This window comes from Parasteatoda tepidariorum, chromosome 1 (assembly GCF_043381705.1).
Source record: "Parasteatoda tepidariorum isolate YZ-2023 chromosome 1, CAS_Ptep_4.0, whole genome shotgun sequence".
In the NCBI taxonomy this organism is placed as follows: domain Eukaryota; kingdom Metazoa; phylum Arthropoda; class Arachnida; order Araneae; family Theridiidae; genus Parasteatoda; species Parasteatoda tepidariorum.
In genome coordinates this window covers 97212549-97222347 of record NC_092204.1, presented here as the reverse complement: position 1 = coordinate 97222347, position 9799 = coordinate 97212549, and the positions used below count along the sequence as shown (strand labels likewise).

General features: G+C 29.0%; 1 protein-coding gene across 3 annotated transcripts in view; it reads left to right on the top strand.

Moving 5' to 3' along the window:
- Positions 1-9799, top strand: part of LOC107443971 (myocardin-related transcription factor A) — a 267460-nt gene that overhangs the window by 182762 nt on the left and 74899 nt on the right. Inside the window, exons 3-4 of one of the 3 annotated variants that reach the window (XM_071184274.1) lie at positions 4686-4844; positions 9497-9610. The exons of 1 other annotated variant lie outside the window; for it this stretch is intronic. The gene's annotated coding sequence lies outside the window, so the exon portion shown is untranslated. The remainder of the gene's footprint in view (positions 1-4685; positions 4845-9496; positions 9611-9799) is intronic. One more of the 3 variants, XM_071184272.1, reaches the window with a different exon arrangement.

Sequence of the window (9799 nt, the reverse complement as noted above, 5' to 3'; positions counted from 1 at the left end):
GAATTAGGATAAACTACGTACTTTTTACTTGTACCGGCGGTACAAGTAACGAAAGTAAAAGTACTGCCATGTATGCCTACTAAGCACTTTGATGAGTGCAGATTAGTTAGGTAATAAAGAAAAAAAATTTCTGGCACTTCAACGAATCCCCCTAATTAATTTGCACATTAGCTAAATAATCTCGAGAATAACTGATTTTTACACTTTAAAGGTAACATACATATTTTCATGGTATACGTTCCTTTTCTTTTTTCACAGACTGGCTAATAAGAAGTTCTTTTCGTAGAGTTTTGTGATTTGATTTTTTTTTTCTTCATGTCAATACTTCTTTGCTTTACAAGACTTTTAAAACTCTAACATTTATTGCTATTGAAATTATTTTACAATAATTTAAGTTTAACGGAAGGATTATTTGAAAAATATGCCAACATTAAATTTGAAAAAGTCGCCTATAGTATGTATAAAACTTTATCAGGAAGCTGTACTTTTCCCAGATTAAAATTCCACCTTCGGTTTTAAATGAAAATTAAGACACTTGTTCGTTTAATTTAAAGTAAATTTGAACAAATAAATTATATAATTTATACATTATTACAGGAGATGTCTTTATACTAATTTAATACCATAAACATGTTCTTAAACTTGGAGGTTAGATCATTTAAAAAAAAGTTCTTTAACCACGTTCTTCCATTGTTTTCTTTAACAATTTATGTGAAGACACATCTCGCATGAATTGTAAAAAATAATGCGCGTGAAAGTAGAATTCACGAACTCATAAGACTTACAGATTACAAATGTCTGAATCATGCCAACCTCTTTAATCATTTAGTAGATTCTGTAGTTAAATTGAAGACATCGTGTTATAAGTTTAAACGCCATTGAGAAATTTTATTTTATACCTACTGCAGATCAGAAGAATTTTTTTTTTTTTTTAAATCCGGAAATGTGATTGTTTTCAAAGAGTTCCTTAACATGTTCCTCCTCTGAACTCTCCCATTGTTTTCCTCCGCAATTTATGTGAAGGTTAGGGAACATCTCTGCATTAATTGAAAAAATAATCAGCGTTAATGTAATCTTCAAATATGTGTGAAGGTAATCTCATTTTAAGAACAAAGAACTCTTTCATTCCAAAAAGTACAAGATCGACGCGTTTCAGAAAAAGGCATTTTTTGCTGTCCTTCCACTCTCTTCGTCTTCTGTTTATCCAAGCTTCAGCGCACATCAGGCTATATCGTCTCTAAAATTGGAACCATTACGAATGGAGACTGCGGATTTTGTATATGTTGTTTGCTCGTCGTCCGACATTTCTTTTTACCTTCACTTCTTCTACCTGGTGAGTGGCTACCTTTGCCAAGAAAACGGAGGAGTTTCTCGAATGCATTTAAAAAAAAAAAAGGTTTTAAAGTAATCCATCAAAATGGGAAAATTAAGAGTTTACATATTATCGGAGTGACCTAGATCTTAATTTATATCCAGGTAAACTCACAGCCTTGTCTCAATTTAATGTAGTCGGAACTGTGCATATTGAAATTCAGAGCAGCATTAAAAGAGTTCGAGATTTTAAATACTGCCTTATGTTTTTTTTAATCTATATATATTTTAATATAAAAATATGTGAATAAGGTATTGGCCACCGATGTGTCTGGGACTTAAAATAGAATATCAATAAACCTATGGTTAAGAACCAATACCGAATACAGGCCCAGGAGCGAAACGCCAAAGCAGGTACTGCGCAAGAAAAGTAGTACCGTCTATTTTCACTTCGTTCCTCTCTAACGACTATAGTACTTCTTTGAATGTATCGCCATTCTATAGATAATTTCGCTTATTCGCTAAACAATAAAGCTTTAAAGAGGAAAATAAATAGTTTATTTATCCCTCAATAACGTTTCGTTTTTGAAAATATAACTATTTAACGAAACTTTTTAAGTGATATATTAAAATCGCTACAAATTGTTTTTCTTTTCAATCAAATGTGAATGCTAATTTTATTCAAAATATATAAATTAAGGTATGGATTTCTTTTTTTAAAGCTGCTTTTCATTATTTTCTATCCTTTGAAGTAAACAATAACCAATCGCTTTTAGTCATTACTAATATCTCCAGTTTATTTCAAAATATTAAACAGAAAAAAAACTCTTTTATTTCGTTTTTTTTTTTTACTTTATTTGAATTTCTATATTATTATGATTATTTTCATCAATAAATGGATTTTAATTTTTAATTGTAATGTAATAATTTTTTTATAAATAAATATTTAAAAAAATATTATTTCTAGACTAATTATTATTCAAAGCCTAGAAATATTATTTCTAGGCTTTGTAGCCTAGAAATAATAGTAGAAAAATAATAAAAACAATATTCACTAAACACTTTTATGAATTCTCACTTTTCCACGCAAAATAAGAAAGTGCTTTTATTTGTACTTCCATTCAATTACATCAAAATTTGGCAATACTTTTTACTTCAAAAAAAAAGTTATACGTAGAAGATTCTTTTTGTTAGAATCTTATCTAAATAAAAGAAGGATAAATAACATTCAAACCAGGGATTTGTAAGTTATTTAGAAGTAGTTAAAAAAATGTTAGTGTCTTTTATTGGATTTCCATCAGGCGTATAGACTGAGGAATCCTGATAAATTTATATGCTTTCTTTGTAGTATGAACCTGTAAAACTGATAGACTTTCTCTTATGAGGTTCATACTGTTAAACTGAAGAAAAAAAAGTTTCTTAAAACAAAATAAAAATACAAATTTGATTTTACGTTACATCAGGTAAAAACTAATTATACAGAGAAGTTGTCAGAAGCATAAAACAAAAATAATAAATGAATTAAGTAAAAGACGTAGACAAGAAATATTTAATTTTAATAAATTCGATGTGTGATACGGCGTTGTAATTAATTAACTTCACGTTAAGTAACATTCTAACTTGTGGGAAGCACTTTAAACACTCCTTGTTTGTAAACGAGTAGCTGATGCTGAGGTCTAAGGTCACGTGTTTGTGTTTCAGTGATCCTCTTCTCGAGTTGAAAATACCCTATTCCATCACTTTAGGCAATTTTTTATGCGAATAACAACAGAAATAATTAAACAGCAGGATATTCTTTATCATGATATTATTACACATTCCTTTACTTTCTTATCCCGCACTGGTAGTTACATTTCTCAAAAAAAACTATATGCGCTATCTTTTCCCTTCAGTACATTTCTTCAATTCTTTTTTTTTTCTTCTTTTAATTTATCTCGTTGTACTGCACTTTGATATTGCTTAATTTAGCCTATATTTTTGATAATTCATACAGGACCAATGAATATAAATGAGAGAAATTCAGCTTTTCACAATAAACACTTAAAGGATTTATCTTTTTTAACATTGAGTTTATTCCTTAGAATATTTGGACCAGCGTTGAACCCATAATACAACGCTAATTTGCTGCAACCCGATAAGGTGTTACATTAAACCTTGTTTCTGTTCCAGTTAAACCACGGTATCGTGTAATGAATTGTAAGAAGAAAGTTTGTACAGTTTTACTTTGCTCTATATTTAACTTGCAACAAAATTGTAACGATATTAAGGATTAGCAAATTTTTGCAACTGCAACGTGATATTAGATATATTATTATTGTAAAAAACAAATTGTCGACGAATTTTTCGGCTTTCAAATGCTACATCAAATTGCCTGAAATATCTTTCAAAGAAAACATACTTGTATAGTTGATAATTTTGAAAATAGCCAAGTATAGTTAAAATTTTCTAAGCTCCATTATGATACTTCTTTAAAATAAATTTTTAAAAATTGCTCTTTTTTTCTGCTTATTTTTATTATTTATTGATTTGTTCGAAGAAAAAAAACATAAATGCTGGTTTGTAATAATGACTTGGGACTTTGAGCCTAAAAAAGATTAATATATTCGTTACGAAACAAATGTATTGAAACTTTAAAAGTTCTGCCGAATTCCAAATTTCCCCTAAATTATTAAAACTTTAGTCTTACTTTGTCACACACTGCGCTAAAAAATAAACGGGAAAAATCACCCTGAATAACTTTTGATCTGATGATCGGATCTTCACTGTCTAGGCCTTATTCTTAATGGTTAGGGAGTGACCTCAAATGTGCTAATTAATTAGTGCAGACAATATTTTAAGTTACGAAATCAGGCACAAAAACGCACTTTCTCTGAATAAGCATACCATTTTAATGATGGAATTGGATTTCTGACCCAGACTATATAGGGGGTAGCCGCAATCTGGAAAATATGGTAACCCACAATTTGGTCAGGACAGCGATACAAAGTTTTGACCCCTTAAGGCTAATTTTACTTTTTACGTATTTAGCCATATTTTGCAATTGCTTATTTAAGCAATTTCGATTTTAAAGGTATGATATTTTTTACATCATTTTAAAGAATGTAATTCTTCAGGGCAAAATATAAAATTTAAGCGAGATCGGCCGTTTCTGAAAAATTGAATTTGAAATATACGACTTTTAAGTATATGACGACTCTCGAACCACTAAGATTAAGCCCTAGAACGTGAAGATCATTAGATCAAAAGTTATACAGGGTGGTCCGCTTATGTTTTTGAGCATTGTATCTTTACATCGTTATGCAAATGTTTAAATCTATGCAAAATTAATTATTCTGAATTTAACTGAATATATTAACTTTATTATCCTTTTTCAGTAGCTTTATTGAAAAGATAACGCTGTTTACAGACACATTTGTTTACGCAAGAGGAAAAAAATATTTCTTTTATTTTTTTTAAAGAAATAACTCATAAAGTATATTTATGGAAACAACGTGTATAACTCCCGGAAGTCATTGGAGTCTCTTAACGCTAAGGTAAGAAATTTTTTTCTTTTTCTTTAGCAGATCTTTTATCTTCACTCGCCGAGTTTATACTTTGTTTTTTTTTTTTCTTGTTTATGTGTAAATCATATTACGTTGCTAACGTTAAATGAATAGGCATTTTTTTTTAATCTCTTTTTTCCTTTCTTTCCGCGGATTAAGTTTTATTTTTTACCCTTTTCTAAGAAGGCTAAAAAACACTTCCCGCTGCGATGAAATAAAGGCGCTAACGCTTAGGCTAAAAAAAAAAAAATTTAAAAAAATAGCTTGTTTTTTTTTCTTTTCCCAACTGCTTATTTCAGGAGGATGAAAAGAATTAGAGCATCAGAAGAGAGAGTGAGGGCAAAAAAAATTTTTTTTCATTCTCTCTCACTTTTTTCAATGAAAATAACTTCAACAACTTTGTAAAAAAAATTTAATGCTACCGGTTATTTAACTGATCCACATTGTCGCACAATTGTGGCAATTGCCGTAAGCATAATTTCAGTGAATAAAGCTCATGAACTTGAGACATTTTTTAAGCCGAAATTATGAAGATTGTGTGATGCTTGCCCAATGGCCAAAGATAAAGTATCACACAGATCATTTAAAAAACTCCTTAATAACATAACATTTTATCGAATGCGTAATATATCGTACTAACATACAATGTAACCAGATTCTACAACTTTGGAGGTGGAATCTTGCAATCGAAATGTCGCCCACTTTTCAAGTAGCTAGAGCACTTAAATCTCTACTGAAACGTCATGTCTGATGATAACGTAAGGAACAATCTTTACCTGACTTTTAAAAGGAAAGCATATCGTCTTATTTTTGTTCGTGGGAATGCATCAATCTAAATTTCAACTATTTTTCGATTAACTAGCTCACTAAAATTTCTACTGCTGCTCCATGCCAAATGTAAGTTTCAATCGTTTCCTGACCGCTACAAGGAGAACGTATCCTCCGTATCGACGACGTAATTATTCATGGAAGTACATTGTCCATCGAGATTTCGAACATTTTCCGACTAGCTAGCGCACTCAAATCTCTACTAGAATTTCATACTTGATGATAATGCAAGTTTAAATCGTTTTCAGACCGTTACGAGTAAATTTTTTCATATTATTATACATCGTTAATTTAAATTTCGATCGCTTTTCGAAGATAAATTTCAAATTGAAATTTTATCTTCACCGAGAAAGCTCCCCTGCGTCTTTCAAAAGTGATGCTCTCTATGCTTTACGTTTTAGGTTTTAAAAAATAAAATAATTTTCTCCTTTTTAATCTACTTGAAAAACACATCACACATTACTGCTGAACTAAATTACTTCACTGTTCTCCCACGTCTTTGAAAAGTGAGGCACGATTTTGCTTAGAATAAGTTTTACAAAAGTTAATTTTCTCTTTTTAATTTTTATTTTAGTTTAGATGAAAAATACATCGCACATTACTTTCATATTAAATTTTTATTTTCACCGTTCCCTTCGCATCTTTCTAAAGTGATGCACTCAAAATTTTAAATTTTACTAAAACAAAATTTTCTCCTTTTTAGTCTACTTAAAAAACACATTGCACATCAGTTTCACATTAAACTTCTATCTTCATTGAGAATCGTAGTTTTCATCAGTTAAGATAACTTAAAAGGCTTAGTTTTCAAAACTTTTATTTGAATAGTTCCAAGAAAGACTAGTTAATCGATATTTTAAATTATGAAATTAGTCACAAAAATATTCTTTTTTCGACGGGTCCATTTTTATTTTCGCCCTGAAAAATAGGGATTTCCATCAGTTTAGTTCGGAGAGCGGTTGAAATTTTCGCTTTTTTTCTTCAAAGGGAAATTGCTAAACTATTAAATTCCTATTGACCATTTTCCGAAAACAATCACCTAAGAGCTTAAAATATTAATTTTTTTGCATCAAAATTTTTGTTAAAAATATTTTCTACAATTTTTACAAATTTGTATTAGTTTTTTTTAATTCCTTAAATAATCTCTAGCTTGTTGAAGAGGGAAGAGATTTTAAAAATTGTGACAGTTTGTGACAAGGGGGAGGAAGGGGGAAAGCCAAGAACATATCGCACATTTTGGTTCGAAGTAAAACATTTGAAATCAGATTAAATATTTTTATATGATTAGTTTACATATTTTTTCATATTTCTACTTAAAGTAAGTACGCAACTAACCATTATTTTTATTATGCTCGCAAATATAAAAAAATTTATGTTTACAGTTTGAAAATGAAATTTTAAACGTAATGTATCGCATATGTTTTGTTTTTGAATTGTTAGTATTAGTGATGTAGACGATACAGACGCGTGACAAAAAGGGGGAGAATAAGATGAAGTGTGACAGGAGAAGAGGAGAATAATTGAATAAAAAGCGAAAAAGCATTGAAAAAAAGCGTGACAGAAGAAAGGGGAATAATTGAAATAATACTTTTAAAAAAAGTGTGACAAGCAAAAAGGAGAATAATTGTGAAAAAGTTAGAAAAAATATTGAAATAAAAGTGCGACAGAGGAAGAGAACAAGAATTGAAAAAAGAAATAAAAATTATTGAAAAAATATGTGTGGCATCATTTGCTGGCGGCCCCTCAAAACAAATTAGAACAATTTTTTTTAATTGGAAAAGTCTTATTTTCTAACAATGAATTGAGGCAGTAAGGAAAATATAGTACCTGAAAACAATTTATAAATTGACTTGGAAAGTCTTAATTTGTTTTATTCTGGTAACTTAAAAAGAATAGTCAAGAATGATTTACTTAAGTGATGCAAGATTACGGAAGTTTGTCTCCCATTAAAAATCTTCAAAGACTAAACTAAGTCGCTGTTAACCCGAGAGCTATTCATCTTAAATGTTTAAAGAAAAATAGTACTTTGCCGTCAAACATGAAAGGTTTTTCCGAATTTCTTGTGCAACACATTTTGTTAAGAAAAATTCTTGGGGAACAAAAAAAAAGAAACTATCCAAAGTAAGGATGTGCAATAGAATGACTGAAGTTTCAAAATAATGTTACAATCCATGACACGCGACATAACAAACAGACACAACGCAGAGAAGAAACTATGGACATATCAGACATGAGAGGACGAACATGAGAAAAAATTTTAAAACATGAAATGCTTTCTTTGTAATTTTTTATCCGTTTTTAACGGGTTTCTTTTTCATCACACTCTCTTCTCGTTAGTGGTCATGAAAAATGGCGATGCTAGGTAAAAGTCTAGCGTCCCAATTTCTTGTGTTAAAAATATTGTTCCAACTCCATTTTAGGTTTTTTAACTGTGAGGATGAAATGTTTCAGTCATAAAAAATGGGTGCTGCAATTTGAAAATTTCAAAATTTTGTCCCTGCAACTGTCAGAGCGACGCAATCGTTTCTAAAAACATTCCTGAGTGCATAGATCATAATACAAAAATTTTATTCTGTTCACTCTAGAGGTAGTCACTCATTTTCTCCACTAAGTCATGTGTCGGCAAAGTTATTTTTTTAACTACCNCGACCCCTACATAATTTTTCGAAATCTCCATCGACCCCCATAAAAGTAATTTTCTGTTACTTAAAATAAAACTCTATTAGATACAGAGTTTGTACATTTATTTTATGATTTTAAGCATTTATTGAAGCAATAGTACATTGTGTAACTTTAGTTTTATGAAAAATATATTAATTTTGAAATTTAAGTACTTAATACTCATTAAATAATAAGTAATTATGAATAAGTAGAAATAATAAGTAAAGTAACTAAAGATTTATTCNTTATCATAAGAGAATATGAGCTTCATGTATATAAGCTTCAAGATCTTATTATTAACTTTTTTTTTTATTAATTTACGCTTCAAAATTCTTAGTTTCGATCTTATTAAAGCTAAAATGAGTAAACTTTCCCCAAATAAAAAGAAAAATTTAGATAATTTATATTTCGCTATTAACTTTCAAAACCCTATTTTCGATAAGATCAAGTTTCATATTATTTTTGAAAATTTCAAAAATTTATAGGGAGGATTAATGTATCCGATTATGAATGTCACTGTGAGGAAGAGAAACATTTTGATTTTGTTGATAAACATCATAAACATATTATTACTGGTAATTTAAATATTATAGAAAACTTAGAACTTAGGAATTTAATGGTAAAAGGCACCAAATTTAGACCCATGTACCATATATCAATTCTAAAATGCTTTCTTAATGATCTCAATACTTTTTGATTAAAGATATAAAATAGATTTTCTTAACCCATAGGTATTTTAACAGAATGGAAATGGGATGTTCATTATTACTTTAAAAACTTTTTTTTCAATAAAAAGGAAAAATTAAATTACAGTAACAATTCAACAAATTTTTCTTAATTTGTTCAATCAATTAAGCAACTACAAAAAAATTTTGTAATGACCCCCATAGACAAAGCTAATAATAAATAGGCAATCTTCTGTAAAAAATTCTATGTTGAACCTTTAAATAAGGAGTTAAAAAAATATTAAAAATTTTAAGATTAGTAATTTAAATAATAATATTGTTATTAAAAAATGTTTAGTTTTATATAAGAGGTTAAAAATTAAAATAAGCCATTACAATTATTTTTTTTAAGTAGTTTAAAGGACAGATGCCTTTTTTGCATACAGCGATTCCTTTGTGATTTTATCTTATACAATTTCATTTAATTTTCAGCGGGTAGATTTGACTTATTTTTCATTTCCACCTAAGCAGTGAAGGGAAAATAACCATTGAAGAAAAATGTTAAGCAGTAACCACCCATATGCTTTTCAGAATTCCAAAATAAAAGTTTGTCAATTTCATTCTATTATTTAAATTCCTTCGTTAAATTTGTGTATTTTAGTTCACTAAACAATTTTTTAAATGCATGCTTTGCAATATTTTTTTAAATTCTCAAAACCTGTCGAATTTTAATCAGGTAAAGACAAATATTTACTTAACTATGTCTTACTAACACAACTTGTAGCGAGAAACAGA